The sequence below is a fragment of the Homalodisca vitripennis genome, unplaced genomic scaffold (genome assembly GCF_021130785.1).
Source record: "Homalodisca vitripennis isolate AUS2020 unplaced genomic scaffold, UT_GWSS_2.1 ScUCBcl_2389;HRSCAF=7099, whole genome shotgun sequence".
In the NCBI taxonomy this organism is placed as follows: Eukaryota; Metazoa; Arthropoda; class Insecta; order Hemiptera; family Cicadellidae; genus Homalodisca; species Homalodisca vitripennis.
In genome coordinates, this window is record NW_025778513.1 from 1 (window position 1) to 17392 (window position 17392).

The 17392-nt window shown below is 32.9% G+C and overlaps 1 pseudogene; it reads right to left on the minus strand.

Annotated features, from left to right (window-relative positions):
• Window positions 1-6833: 6833 nt before the first annotated feature.
• LOC124372011 overlaps window positions 6834-17392 on the minus strand; it is a 36213-nt pseudogene continuing 25654 nt past the window's right edge.

Consider the following 17392-nt stretch of genomic DNA (forward strand, 5'->3'; position numbering starts at 1 on the left):
CCCAAAACAATGTTATATGACTTATTTAAACTAAATATGAGGAAGAGATACATATTTAGGTTTACTGCCTTTAAACTTCTATACCAACCTCGTCACCACTACCAAATAAACAAGATGTGTGTGTGTCTTGTGTTTCTGTGAATGTTCTGCATGTACCGGAACAGGCAGGAGACAATGGACATTGAGGTTTCCCAAAACAGAAAAATTCTGTTGAATTTAAACTACTCAAAGTCAATATATGCAATGGGAATAGTTGTGATAATAAAATAATTTTATAAACTAAAATTATACCTCAATACAGCTTTTAAAATATATATGGAAATTGGATTGAATTTCACTCAAGACTTTCAATAACAAATTTCTCACTGATGCACTTGGTTGTCGGAAGGAGAACACTATAACATTAGTTCAAATAAAACAGTAGTTCATTCTTAATAATATTGTTGATGCTACAAACAAAAAAACAAATGCATTTTTATTATTTAATTTTGTCAAAAATAGGGAAAGACTTGAACAAAAGATACATGTCTCCATACATTATACACACACTTTGGATTTTTTTAATATTAGATAAATATATTGTATTCAAAAAACAAAACTAAATATAATGGTTTAGTTACAAAGATGGAACTAGCTACACAATTCATCTAAAAATAATTAGTATGAGTTTCCCATTCAATTTTGAAGACATTTATGTTACTACTTAGATAATGTTGACAAGTTGTATCATAGGTTCCGTGGAAACTACTCTCATGCACAATGTCTTAATCTACAACACAGAGTTGTTATCAGTTGTTTATCGAGAGAAAAAATGCTGTAATTTAAATTTCTCTGATGTAGGTTTGATACAGAAAAAGAACTTTTTATCAGGCTGCCGTAAATATAGAACTGTTGTCAAAAAAATATTATTTGACTGGCATCGTCATTTGATGTAATTCTTGATATAAAAATAAACCATAATTAAATTAAACCAATAATATACACCCCAATCGGTTAGGCATGTTGTTAAAAGCATGGTTGGACAGATAAAAAGACAGTTAAAATTTACTAGTACTTAGTTTCAAATGAGGTATATGACTATAAACTGACAAATTTGACCATTTACCAACAGGTCCCAATCCATGGATGTTTCATAGTAAATAATATAAAAAATTATGAAATTGAGCAATTATTACAAGTTTTGTTAATTCAAAATCCGTTGATTCTGCGATGTTTTTACCACCTCTCACTTGATTATTGTGTGTAATCGATGTTATTTGGTTTGTCACAAAACTTGATTAAAGTTTGAGGTTTAGAGCTTAATACAAAATCACACAGGCCACATGATTCCCCTACATTTTAAAAGGTAAAAAACAACAGAAGGGAATGACAACTGTATCCTTTCTTTTTTAGAATAAGACATATCAAAAAAAGTTTCATCTCACCTTGTCAAACAAACCTATAAATTTAAAATCAGAAGGAATCACCTGCTAATTCAAATAACTATTACAAATCTTCAGTTTGTGTATAAGAAGCAAGTTTGATGTGGCAAATAATCAGCCTACCAATTTCAGACTAATATAGGCTTACCCGCAGGTACAGTTCCATATCAAATAGTCGATGGATGGATATTAAAAACACACATCACTGGAATGTGCCCAGAGAAATCCTTCTATGAGTCCTTAAACAGGGTCTGATCAAAGAATGTCACGATTTATAAATAAATTTTTCTCTCCCAATTATACAACACTCCTGACTACAAACTCTGCTCAACTGTATTCCCTTCCTGTTAAATTGAATTGATTTCAAGAAATTAATCTAAAAAAGGCAGATGAACAGAGAAGTTGGCAATTTTTCTTCTACACACTAAAATGTAGTGGACCAGTACGGCTATCAAAGTAAGGGATAAGGAACTAAAACAATCTGTAATAGGACAGAGTTCTTGTTGAATAAAGGAGGTACCTTTGCTCTAAAGGGACAAGACGAAAAAATGTGCAACATTTTCAAATATAGTAAATTATCTTGTTAAATGTGTTGGTTTTAGTTTTGCATTCACCAATTTTTATCTCAAAAACATCATTGATGTGATTAAGATACTTTTTGGTGCCTCCCATTGTGACTCATATTTGCTCATACCCATAAAATGCAAAAGTCAAAGTCTCTCAAAATATTTAAATATAGGTCTGTTTATCTCACTGTGCTTACTATATACTTGGTTTTAGTAGAGCAGTTTATGATCACATGTATCAAGGCTGACAAATTTAAACAGATTTGAACTGAAAGCAAATTCATCCCTAAAATAGTGAAGGCCTTGCTACATTTAAAATGGGAACAGGATTGTAGATCTTAAAATCAACTTATCCATGAATATTTATAATATTCTATTATAAATAAACTACAAATTTAAAATGAGACTAAATTTATTGGTTGTTTTAAACATTCTGATTTGATAAGAACTTTTTGTCTGTTTAAAAATTATTTTATTTGAAATTAAAATGTAAAATTAATTTAGATGCCTTAATTTTTACTTCAATAAACGTGTAAACAATTTTTATTTTTATGGATTTTGCATAGAACTATTTATATATTACTAATTTAAAATTCATTCATAATGATTACTTACTGTACACATTTCATCTTTTTACCATAACATTCAATATTTAGTTACAATTTTGCATTGCAGATGAGATTTTTATCCAAAAACACATTTTACCTCGAGTGACAAAAAATTAAAATATTATTACTGTTATTGGCTACGATCCTGATAGACTTTTAACATAGTTCAGTATTATTTAAGAGCATGGTGGGACGAACAGACCTTAATTAAATCAAACAGTTGTAAATATGTAAATATTTGTAACGGTCAAACAAGTTTATTCTAAAAGCAGAGTAAAATGATATAAAACCTTGAATGTACCAAAAATAACTTAAAACTATGTATTTAACAAATTAAATACATTAGAAACAAGTCTACTACAAAAATATTTAACAAATTCGTAGAAATTACGGAATCACTGACTTTTCTTTTCCTTTTGTACAGAAGTTGATACAGTGGACTGCATCAAACTTTTGAGGAACTTCTGTAAAGACGAGGGTGCCCGTAAACACCATCAACGTTTCCAATCCAGTGCCACATGGTGAACGAGTTCTTGAAGTACACGATGCTGAAAAGAAGGGACTAAACCAAAACTTGCGCAGAGTGATGACCAGCGTTACGGTCAACGACGAACATTCCGACGTCAGGTAATACACAGAACCTTATACACATATATCTGAGGCAGTTTGTCAAGAAAAACATATCGCATGTAACGTAATATTTTCATAATGATTGATTAAAGGCAAACAATTAGTTTTTTATTTATTGAACCAAAATATAGTCACAGTAGTATACTGTAAGGTTTTTTTTTTGACACGTATTAGCTAAATACACATAATTCACAAGTATAGATAATGTTCATTGTTACTACAAGTAACAATACTCGTAACCATGCAGGATTGTAGTATGCAATTATATAAAACACGATAGAACTATACTACAAATGTTTGTTTAATATTCAGGCATATTTAACCCTTATAGCTTGGCAAGCCACGTGTGACACTAACAGACGTCTCACGGAGCTGACATGTAGGTATCGTGGGTTATTGACTCATCAAACCAACATACTACGCTCAGTGGTCCACCGTTCCGAGTCTTCCACTCGGTGATTTCATAACTGAATATGTCACTCTGACTCAGATTCCAAAAATGGCACTTAATTCCGACCATTAAAATTACTGGGATTTAAATTAAATAGTTTATAAAAACAAATGTTTACTAGACTAGGTTTGTTACTAAACCTTTTATATTGATCATCTATTTATAAAAGCACCAAGTGGTATGTAATTTAATTAATAACATTTTTCGCTTTTTTTATTAACCTATTGGAGATTGCTCACGGCATAAGCCATTTACAGTAATGGGGCTGCACCTGTGTCTGTGGTCAGTAACAGAACTTATCACTTGGTGGAAAGCTCTTATGTGTAAAGTACACAGACACAGACTCAGACTATAAAGTCCTCTTTACCAATTAACCTCATACAAAATTGAACTAACGATTTTTCATTAATAACTAAACATAATTCCAATTCTTTAACTATAATTATTTTTAAAAATACAAAATGAAAATTAACCTTAGCTTAAAAAGACAATCATCAATAATTAATTTACTATACGCCTACCTACAGTCGGGGCCACCAAATTAGGCGGGGTGGGTGGAATTGCGCCGTTGCCAGATTGTGCAAACATCCGTGAAATAGAATAATCCCTGAATTGTATCCATTTTTAGAGCTTGATTGTTGTTTGCTTTCTCCTGAGATTTTGGTGACATCTTACAAGTTACAACGATGAAAATGGTATTATTGGCTTCAGGAGAGAGACCGCTGATGATTAACGGTATATAATTTTTGTATGTAAATACAAAAATGTAATTTTGAAATACTAAATACCTACAAAACCAATTTTAATTTCATTAACATGGTGTATTAAACATTTCAGTAAGCGAGGAAGTTTTTTATTTTTTGGTTAGGAACATTTTTCCTGTGGCAAAGTTTTATAGACAAAGGTATAAACTTTATTTTTTGTTCCAAACAAATTTTTCTCAGTTTACTAACTTCGCTGGGAGAAATGCGATGCAAAACTAAATTATTGAAATCAAACATGCAGAGCGCCGTGCGTATACGCACAATTTCTACTCAACTATTTTTTTAATAGCAATACTTTACTTTCTATTGTTTTTATCATTACTCAACTATAGTACTATGTATTGTAACCATAGCGAAAATTAAATAAATATTTTCAGTTTAATAAAATTAACCATGCTTAAAACAATCTGTTTTGCCTTCCTTAGCAAAATTATTTTAAATATAAACATTTTTGAAACACGTGTAGTAATAGAAATAATAAAGAAACATTTTTAAGTAATTATTATTAAAACAAGTGACATTGTTAGTACATACTATTACATAATCACAGTGGTGAAATTATGTGTCAGTCCGTGGTTGATTTGATCACTTGGTGGTTCCGAGTTACTTGCTTTTAATCTTTGTCAATGTCACGGTCACTGTCGCTGTTTTCACTGTCTGATGAGTCGTCGTCTCTAAGGTTTATAATAAATGGTTCCATTATGTGTTCAATTAACTTAACACATAATTGTTAATTGTTCCAAGAACACCAGGATCAGCTAAACCTTTCAGAAAATTCAGGACATTAACTACAACACACATTTAAGTTTGACTATTTAAATCACTTTTTAATACCCTCTAATCGTCTCCTTTTCACAGGTGTTTTTTTTCATTTTCACATGAACTACCAGCTTCCTCCATTTTCAGTATGTAACTAATGTCACTAAACTAGTCAGACAGTAGAATAAGACTGGCACTGGCACTGGCAGGGTGGCGAGTGAAAGTGAAAGCTGCAGCGTCGGCGCGACGCTTGGACTAGGCAACAATGTGCACACAGCGTTGCCAAATTGTGCCTGAGAGCGACCGATTCTCGACCTTCCTCCGCTTCACCGGTCCCATACGTGGCAGCAGCGCAAATCCACCCACCCGCCGTATTTGGTGGCCGTGACTGTAGTTCCATTATTATTACCAGGCACAATCGCTTTCATTCAACACGCTTTCCAATGCCAAGTACCACAGCCAATCACTATACCCTCTGAGCCCCCAACATCAAAGCCAACTGATCTCCACCCTGAGGAGAGTGTGCTCATCAATGGCTCTGATGTTTACTTATATTCCACAACCGACAGGCAGAACTGTAAACACTTTACTAATAGTAGTTGTTCGATAAACTAAAAATTGATAATACGGACAAAAACCTCCTTGAACTTTGTTCACTTACTTCAGACATACATTTAAAATTGTTTGACAAATAACTGGGGCCATTTGTATATAAAAGAGTGTTGCAACAGGATGAGTAAGTGATAGTCTCGAACATATGATGATCTTAACCCATTGTGGATCACTGACGAACCCAGCTCGTCACGTATCAGCCGGGCAACACGATGACGAGCTCAGGTCGCAAAAAGCGGTCTGCTTTTAAATTTCTCCCTCCAAACAGTTCTATTAATGTCTGATAGATCGGGCGATCGTCTTCACTTGTCAACTAAGAGTGTTTAACAACGGTCTACGTTTAGAGTTTTTATAAATATCCTAAAGATTGCAGTTGTATGTTGAAGTTGAAAAATCATTCATATGAGTTTACTCTCTGCTTTTTAGCGCTTCTGATTGGGTGTTTTCCTCAGTTGTTATTATAATACTTTTGAGGTTAGTGACACAGAACTAAACGACGCAGAAGTACATGTTATCGGGTTTAGTCTAGACAATGGCTCAGATGTTGTAATCGCTTCGCCCGAGCCGCTTTATTTAGACTATGATTCACATGTCATCCCTGCCACCCCGGACCCTTGCTCGCAAGTTATCCGTTCCTACATCACGGATACCTCAGCAGGCCCTTGTTCCATCTGAACGAATACCTTCACAGCTGAATTTTCCAATATACAATAGCGAGCAATAAGATGTGGTGCACCATTGCTGTTCGTTCGGCCGAACCCCTGACCGTAAATTAATTCGTACCCGTGGTGCCCGCACGCCAAAATAATACGATCTGTAATGGGTTAACATGATGATCTTATTATAAATATTTATTGCTTTCAATTAAAAGTATTTTGCACCTCTAATACAAAATGATAATAATGTAAAATAGTAAATTTGTGGACAATTTTAATTATTATCAGAGTACATTAAAATTTAGTATCATTACATATACTCATTTGAAAATTATATAGCAGGCAATCTACATTTGAGCTGTTTAAAAACATTTCCTGTAGCATACGCAGAAGAGCTGGTACTTGTCGAGGAACTTAATTAAAAACAAAAGCATATAGTTTGAGGAAAGGATACTGTGTAACCATGTTACCGATGAGGTATGCGATCATCTTCGGCATATAGATAGGCACATAAGGAACATCTAGAGGGTCGCTCTGTAAAGCTATGAGGAAGTGCTCGTAAATATTGTTGTACAACAGAGCAAAGGCAGGAAGTGGCAAGAGATGCTGAAACAGATTGTGAGACAATTTAATTACAAGAATATTTGTATTAAGTAGATACTACATTTACAGCTTATGCTAACTTATTTCAATGCAATCAAACATTATAAATTATATGTATGTTTATATGATTGTTTCCAGTGACTAACTAAACATTCAGGAAAATATACGAAAAGGAGTAGATAAGGTGAATAAATTGAATTGATTCAGGAATGTTGAATAGATTTGCCAGATTTATAGAGTCAGATTTGGTTATCTTGCAATTCATTCTAACCCAACAAATAATATGGATATTTAATTTCTCTGGGTGGCTGAACAAAGAATAAAAATGAGAATGAGCTAATTGTAAAGCAAAACATCTGGGCTATAAATTTAATAACCTAGCAAAACTGTTAATGAAACGGTAAAATCACTATTTGGGTTGATCGTATCGCCATATAAGCTCTATCATAATCACAACTTAAGTTTCTTGGTTTGCTGTCATTCTTTTGAGGCATTATAGTTACTGTGCATTGCAAGAAGTTTTCTATTTATAATTTATATTACTTTTTTTATATTAAGCATTTCGACTGAGGATTATGATATGTCATCTGAAATAAACTCAATATACAAATGCTTCTTACAATAAACAACAGTAACCTAACAATTTATAGACAAATGAGGAACATTCATATTGAGTCCAAGTTCTATTATGATTAAAATCAATTAAAATAAATGTTCATAATTTTTAACATTTTACTCAACACAATTATTTTTTCTAATTGAGTAAGTTAATTCAATCACAAGACCTCATTAATAATACTTTTACCAACGGATTAATTTACAAATTTGTACACCTTTTTGTATCTATTTTATATCTTTTTGGAAATGTATGTACATAATGAAGCTTCTTGAATGTTCAGGATTGGATCATTATCTTCCACAGTGCTTTAATGCCCTGGCATATAGAGAAAATGTTGCAAGGAAGCAAACATGAATACAGTATTTCATCATTTTTGTCAGAGCCAAGAAAATCTATTAGTAGAAAGTCTATTGTAGAATAGAGGATAACAGATTTAGGAACATGGTGATTTACATTCATCCATATTAGAATCAAAATCACAATTCCAGGTCTTTAACAGTTCTCAGCTAATCATTTTTCCAATTTAACAAAAAACAATACAGTAAACTTCCAGTAATTTGGCATCCTACAGTTGAGCACGCTTGGTAATCCGGCATGCCTTTTGGAGAGTAACATTTTACTGAACTCAAAAAATCAATCATTTAATATGCAACGATGTTTTTTCCATTTGTGCTAGACAAAGCATTTGGTAATGCACGGAGAGCTAGCTAGGTGTCAGGTTATTTTGATTAGACTAGTCATGTGACTAAACATCGGCTGTCAGCTTGTGTACCCCAGTTGCACTTTCATATTATTGTATCAATTCAATTATAGGTCAACTTCACAGTTAGAGTGTTCAGCACAGGTTTTATGGTGGAAGTACGACTCTAAACGACTGACATCTCGCCACTGCCTTCTGATGTAGACAAGCAGTGTCTAGAGAGGCTGGCAGTGGCTATAAGGTACAGAGCTGTGATGAAACCGAGATTAACGTGCCCTCGATCTTGACCATATTCCGCCAAATTGCTGTGATGCGTAGACTGCGTACTGTAAGTATTTGATTACTGCCTATTGGCTGATATCCGTGAACAGACCTATTTGGATTCAAGATTCTGCTTTGACACACAATATTCATACTATTGTGTAATGCTGATGTTTCCAAGCATACTCTAAACACTAATATCAGTATCAAAATCAAGTAGAAAGAGCCGTGATACTGAGTATCGAAATCGACCAATCCCAAGTAAAAATTCCAGGGACATTATAAAAATTCACACAATAAACACATCTTTCCAGGTTTTTATCATAAGTGGGATCCCTGGAAGTCCTGTGGAAGTATCATGGCTCAGAGTATATCTCACTGCCGACAAATATAAAAAGAATGTATCAAAAAGTTATCTATTACGGAAGTTATTGTAATGTAGTTTGGTTTGTGATCTGTAGGATAAATAGACACTGGTATCAAAAAGCATTTTCCAAAGTTGCCTCCAAATGCAAAGCAAATGTAAAGCTGTTACTTTAAGAGAAGTAACAGAGGCTTAACTTTAACCACTTCCTTAAATATCCTTCTCTGGAACAAGACCAGATTAATTCAATATGTATTTAAGTTACTTACAGTAAAATAGAGAGCTTCCTTGGGATTTTTTCCATACTTTTTGTTTAGCTCTTCTTGATAAATTCCCATTCTTGCAGACATGAAAAGTGCTGTTGTTAAGAGCGCGATTCCTGAAAAACAAAAGATTACTTTTCAAAAGTACAATGGTGCTAAGATGAATATTGTGCCTGAAATGAAAATTTTTAATACCCTGGGTTGACAAATGGCACATTTACAACAGTTAAGGCGCTCCTGTAATTGGTGTGCTACTTAATGCAATCATCATTTAGACATTTACTTTGTTCAGTGTGTTTCAGACATTTTCAGTTTCAAAAAGTAATAAATAATAACCACCCTAGTAAGTTTGGTCAATTGGTTTGATCGCTTGAGTGTTTTTCTCTATTTGTAGCAATAAAAAAAAAAATACATGACCAATTCTTGCAAACATTACTTACATGATCATGACATAATATATATCATATTTCTATCATGTTTTGCCTATCATCTGAACAAAGCACGCAAATCCAATAAGGCTTTTGGTTTTATCAAGCCTGGTGGTCGAAGCAAGGATATTTTAAATCATGAAAATATAGAGGAATTGAATCTGAAGGAAAAAGACATACTGGTGTCAGTATGCGGTGCAAATGATGTTGCAAAAAATGAAGCCAATGAAGCCTTGAAGAATATAACAGACACATTAAATAAATTTTCACAAATGAATATCGTACTAGTTAATATACCAAATAGATATGATCTTGCAGAATGGTCAGTTGTGAATAAAGAGGTCAGAAAAACTAATAAGTCTCTGGAAACTCTTTGTCGACAGCATCCAAACGTCACCTTAGTACAGGCAAGTGAGGCTGAAAGACACTTGCACACTCAGCAGGGCTTACACTACAACTACAGGGGTAAAATGTGGCTGGCAAGAAAGATATCTGAAGCAATACAACGATTAGCAGAGAAGCCTACCAAGAAAAGCCCTGAACAGGGACTGGTAGCATCAATGGTGACTGATCAACAACCAATACCACCTGGATGTGATGACTATGAGGAACTGGAACCCAGACTGCCTACTCCTGCTGATCTGGGAAACTCGGACCACCACCTGCAGATCCTTACCCTTAGTTAATAATAGAAACAACCTAGGTCTTAATGGTTTCAAAGGTATTTCATATCAATATTCAATCCATTAGAAACAAATTAGATATGTTAGAGTTATTTTTGAATTATATTGACTGCAATATTGTTACAATAAATGAGCACTGGCTATGCTCAGAAGAAATTCCTCTGTACATTCCAGAGGGTTTCAGTCTTGCTGGAGTTTACTGCAGGCAACCACCGCTTAGGAATGGGGGTTCATCTATTTTTATCAAGTCTCACCTGGAGTTTTCAGTCATAAATGTCAGTAAATTTTCTATAAATAGCATCTTTGAAGTCTCAGCTGCCTACATAACAAAGTTAAACACTGTAATTGTTTCAATTTATAGGACACCACAGTCTAATGTGGAAATTTTTTTTCAATGTCTTGATATTTTTCTGGAGTATTTAAGTAAAAAAATACTCATCTAATTTTATTTTAACAGGGGATTTTAATATTAATGTTTTTAAAAATGACCAAACAACAAAATCTTTTCTTAACTTATTACGATCATATAATATGTATTGTGTCAACATGGAAGCGACTAGAGGCCAAGCTTGCATTGATAATATAATAACTAACATAAGCAATGACGAAGTGCAGTGCAAAGTTGTAGATGCTTGTATGTCAGACCATTTTGGTGTTTTAAGCAAACTTTAGTAGCCTTGACAATCTCAAAAGTAGAGGTAACGTAATCACTAAACAGGTTAGATCTTTAGACTCCCAGGGCTGTATCTTATCTTAAAGAAAATTTAAATAACTTTAGTTGGAATTACTTGTATCGGTATGCTAATGTAAACGAAGCTTTGACTTATTTTTTGAGCATATTAAGTGTTAATTATGACGAATGTTGCCCTGTAAAAGATGTAAAGGTAAATGAGTCCAAAAGTAAAAATAAAATAAAAAATAAGTGGTTTATACCTCAACTTAAATCCTACAGGGATTCTGTTATGGTATTTTATGATAGATATAAAAATCACAAAGATCTTACTGATGAAAATGTTCATAAAACTGCATACATTACAATCAGAAAGCAATACAAGACTAAAATAAGACGGGCCAAACAAATTGCTTTTGAAAATTACATTCTATGATCCAAAAATAAGTGTAAAGCTGCTTGGAATGTTATTAAGTCTGAATCAAACTGTAACAAGGAATATCAAAAGACTACAATTGATTCTGATACTTTTAATAATTATTTTGTAAATTGTGTTAGCCAAATGAATAACCTACATCCAAATGATAACTTTGATTTAGCTATTCAAAATGTAAACAGTTTTATCTCTTGTAGATCCTTTGAAAGAAAGTACTTTACTTGGAAACCCATTACTGTCAAGGATGTCTTGTTGTGTGTATCTAAATTTAGCTCATCACAAAGTGAAGATTTCTATGGGTTTTTCTAAAAAGATATTTAAAGAAATAATAGACACAATAGCTGAACCTTTAGTATATATATTTAATATGATTTTGGATCAAGGGATTTTTCCTAGCAAACTTAAGGTAGTGAGGATTACACCAATATTCAAGAAAGGTGATAGAAACAGTCCCTCTAGCTACTGGCCAATATCATAAGTCCCTATAGTGAGTAAAATATTTGGGTGTTGTGTTAAAGATCAGCTGTATAATTTTTTTGACGGTAGCTCGCTTTTGTGTGAAGAACAGTTTGGATTTTTACCAGGAAAAAAACACATCAAAAGCAGTTCAATCAATTGTTGAAAAGGTCCTCATAAGTTTTGAAAACAGAGATCCATGCTCTGCTACTCTAATTGACTTGTCAAAAGCATTTGATAGTATACCACACAAGCTTCTTGTTAAAAAATTACACAGCTACGGAGTTAGGGGTAAAGAACTTTTCTTGTTCTCATCATATTTAACAAACAGAAGTCAAATTTGATTCAGGGTTCTGATTTCTCAGATTACAAAAATGTGCAATTTGGTGTACCACAAGGATCGGTACTTGGTCCTTTTTTGTTTATTATAGCCATTAATGATTTTGCCAATAGTATGCCCTGTGCATCAGTTTTATACGCGGACGGCACAACTTTATTCAATTCAAGCAAACACCTTAATGACTTAGTTACATTGCAAAATCAATCTTTACAAATAGCGCTTGAATGGTTCAAAAACAATATGTTGACTGTAAATGCTGGTAAAACCGAAGAAATATTTTTCTCTTTGGACAACAACAGCACAAAGAGTTCTGTTAAACTTTTAGGAATTCACCTGGATAGCAAAACTAAGCTGGGATAATCATACTAGTCAATTATGTGTTAAGTTATCTAGAGTTATATATTTGTTACGTAAATTAAGTCTCTGTGTTAGTAAAAAAATGTTAATTATGTCATATTATGCTTTTTTTTCATTCTATATTATCATATGGTATAAATCTATGGGGGAACAGCTGTGGGGTTCAGAGAGTTTTGATATGGCAAAAAATGCCACTAGGGGTTATCAAAAATACTGGTAGTAGAGAACACTGTCCGTCCTATTTTTAAAGAATATAAAAATAAATGACTGTTATAAACATGTATATTTTTCTCCGCTCTAGTCAATGTTAGGGAAAATATTGATAATTACCAGCTAAGACAGGACATACACAATTATAATACGAGATCTAAGTATAAGCTAGAATTACCATTTGTAAGGCTCAAGAAAGCCCAGGTCAGACATTATTGCATGAACATTGCGCTTTTTAATAAACTGCCAAAGGAATGTTGGTACCTTGAACTAAATAAATTTAAATTATTACTCAAGGGTTGGTTGGCAGGAAATCCATTTTATAATATTGAGGAGTACATGACATGTGACACGAACGCTTTAGCAGGATCAATTTTACAAACTTGATAATAACTGTTAATTTATTTTATGTAATATTTTATAATGTCTGTGTTATATGTGCTATTTATTTTTGTGTGTATCTATATGTTTATTTATGATATTAAACAATCTTGTTTGTAGATAATAACAAAATGTAACTGACGATGCCTATTGTAATCACTGTATTACTTAATGGAAAATAAACGATCTTGTATCTTGTATCTTGTATCTATACATATATACTGTTTTCTTGCACAATTCCAATTAATAATATAGATAGAACATAATATTTTATTTTAGTAATTTACATATCAATATATGCTATTAAAACCCTTTTAAAAATCTTGTTATTGACATACACTTGTTTCGGTTTTCAACCATCATCAGTGTACATTAACCTCTAAATAAATAAATAATAAACAATTAAATATACAACATGTGGACCATTTAAACATATTTTAAATTTAAATGACACAGTTGTAATTTTTTTGATTAGTAATCTGTATTTAACCCTTTGCGCTCGAAGGTAGTATTTGTTATTTGTCCTTGGAGCTCGTATGGCCAGCTCTACTGGCCGCCTCCATTTTGTCGGGAGCGCGGATTAATTTTTGCTGTAATGTTATCTCAGCTCGTATGTCCAGCTGTACTGGCCAATATATAATACGTCCATAGCTCGTAAGGGCAGCACTACTGGCCACTAAACATAGCAGTTATTTTCTAATATTCTATTTGTTTTATAATGAATGGTGAGTGCTGAAACCTATCGAGCAGCTTTTGAATTAAACAACCAAGCCTTCATTTCAATCGTTTTAGCGCCAAAGCTCAGTGCAGGCAGTAAGGTTATGTACGAAAGACTGCGCAGTATGCAGTGACAGAAGGGCTGGCAAAAAAAGAAAACGTAGTAAATTTTACTGCAAGACTTGTGCTAGCCAACCCGGACTACACATCGGTGGATGTTTTGAAAAATTTCATTCCGTAAAAAAATTCAAAGACTAAGAAAATTGTAAAATAGTTGTGACTGTGTATATAGTAATAAAACATAGAACTGTAATGACATTTATTTTCTTACATTTTTTAACAATATTAATGTAAGATTTATATTTCCTAAATTCATGCTTATCTTAGTATTATAAAGTTTATATAAAAGTAAATTTTAAATTAGCCTATAATTCTTCTCTAAACATTGACTGTGCAAATGAGACAAATGGCGTGTAGTGGGCCTATACACTGAAATTATAGAAGAGATGGAAAATAGAGAAAATCTAGAAAATTTTACTAGAAGACCGTGTGCTAACTATTCTTGACTACACGTAGGTATGTATTTTTTAAAAGTTTAATTCCGTAAAAAAAATGTATAGACTAAGAAAAATGTAAAATAGTTTATGTTTGAGTGTAACATAAATGTAAAGGCATACTTTATAACATTTTATTTACATATCTTTGTTAAAAATATACGTTTAAGAGTTAAATTTTCCCAAATTATGTAAGTTTATCTTTGTAATAGAAATATTCATTAAAAATAAATTTTAAATTATTTTGTAATTCTTCTTTAAACATTTTAAATTACTATGCAAATAACGCGGGGGAAATTGAAAAATAATTCCAATTTGGTGAGGCAAACAACAAATAAGGCCGCCGAGCTGTCAATAAAAGAAGCGCGGCCAGCAGTACTGGCCATACGAGCTGCGAGGACAAACTACGGCAAAACTAAACACGAGGTGTCTGCAACCTTGGTGTGGCCAGTATTGCTGGCCTTTCGAGCGCAAAGGGTTAATAATTTAATTTTTTTCAAAAATTGGGTTTTGTCTTATTTTACGTAATTCTTCTTTTGTGTTTAATTTCTCTCCTTTCCTTTCGATATCTAAAATTTCCATGTTCTTTTTAATATTTGTGTACTTATGATCAGTTTCCAATAAGTGTTCAGCAAAATTTGATTTTAATGTAGACATGTTGTTTGTTTTCAAAGCTTGTTTGTGTTCTTTAAACCTTTTATTAAAATTTCTACCAGTTTGCCCAAATATAATTTTGTATACAATCTGAAGTATACAAAATTAATTGTAGTGACTGTAAAAACTATTACTAAATAGTCCCTTCTAATTATATCTCCGTTAGCGAGTTGCCTTTCAACCAATGATTTTGTCAAGAACCTGTTTTTTTTTGGGGGGAGGTGGGTTACACTGTTTTAGATTTTTTTTTAATCACAATCTTTATTTTGCATGAATCCATGTTTTACAAAGTATTCTCTAGTCGAACTGTTTACTTTCCAATGCACTGGATCATTACTAGGTTTGGCATTATTAGTTTCACCAGGATTGGAGGCTTCAGATTCCGAAAGTTTTTTTTGTTCATTACTTACATAATGAACGTCATCTTGTTGTATCTCCACTACATCACACACTCTCTCAAGTCTTGAAGCATTGACATCGGCAGCAATATTTAAAGAAGTAGAAGGTTCTCTGACCCGATCATTGGGCTTGAAATAAGCATAAAGTTTCACGGTTTTGTTTATCACATCAGTTATTTTTCATCTGCTATCTTTCTGTATTCAGCACAGCTTAACCTCTTTTGACTATCCATTTTTTTAAAGAAATAATAAGAAAATGAAACTTTCCACTACGCCTACTAAATTTGAAAGCTTATAGAAAGGGAATCAAATCTAACTGTATATCAGTTTCAAAATACAATGGCATCACTAATGTTTTAGAAGCACTAAGTAATAAACAAACTTGCATTTTATTACACTAGCCGTCAAATTTTGGCACCCCTAAAAATTTGCCACCCTGGACCCGGGCCCAAGCCTAAATCCGTCCCTGGTCTAGCACCTAGCGGCTGCAGTGCGACATGTAATCTACTTTCTGGATATCTCTCGTACATGTAACAAATTATTTACCGAGTCTCTCTTTGCCAAAATATATCTCTCATGCTGTTTATATTGTTCTTTTTCCTGCGATTTGTTCTACTACATATGTTTTTTGGTCGAATGATGATATCTTTTGCAGATACCTATGTGAAAAGATTACTGCAAAAAATCACATATCATAAGTGCACGACTCCCACCCACTAATTCAACAAGTCAAAAGCTACTAGTTATTGTGTTATAAAGTAAAATACAGATAACAAAGTATGTAGGTACGGATTGACATGAATGGTCTGATACAAATTCATACTGTCAACACAATTAATATTGTTATTGCTGGTTCTTTAATAATACTAATTTCCACAAAACAAAATACAGTTTTGATTGAAAATACTACTAATAGTGCCCAAAATAAACAGTCGGTAATAACTGGTAATGACTCAATAGAACCAGATGATAATTCCAAACATATATTATGACCAGTAGGATTCAACCATTACCCTTAATACAATGTGATAGAATCTGAATACAGAAGAATATGCAGGTCGCTTGAACATCACGAATACATAGGCAAATATTCTTGGTTCAAGAGACTGACAGCTCAAAAAACAAAGCAGATAATGCTGCGGATAGTATTCAACTGGTAGAGGAAGTAAGTGTCACAAAAGGTGACAACTGGCTGTAAGTAATACTTCCACAATATTGACACTATAAATGTCGTAATTTTCTCACCAACTGTCCACCAAAAGAAGTCTTCCACCTCAGATGTAGGTTTCGTGTCAGCTCTGATGGGTCCAGTTTTTTTCTATATCAAACAAAAGTCTGTAAGACAATAATATAAAACATATAATATGTTAGTTATGTAGACCATATGAGTGTGGAAAACACAATGGACCAAAAATTAAAGTAAAAAACATTGCAAAAACTCTTATTACTGATTTTTACTGTAAAAACATAAAATTCAATTTATTGATTTAATGACCTTTATAGGTCTGTCAACTACGTATTCATATTTTGAGTGTGTCAATAATATATGTATTAGCAGTACAAGTACTATAATATACCACATACTTTTTATAACAAGTATTAATGAATTAATCCCCACCAGCACCCCCACCCCCACTGCATGCTTTGTCACATCAATATCACATTTGAGAAACAGAAAGCCTTAGGTGATGGTCTACAAGAATGCCTAAATGAAAGATTGATTTAGGTGATTAGTTTAATGACGACTAACTTACCCTAAGATATTTGCTTGCTTTCTAGCAGATCTACAATGGCTATAAATCACAAAAGTGTTGGTCACACTTGTGCAGAA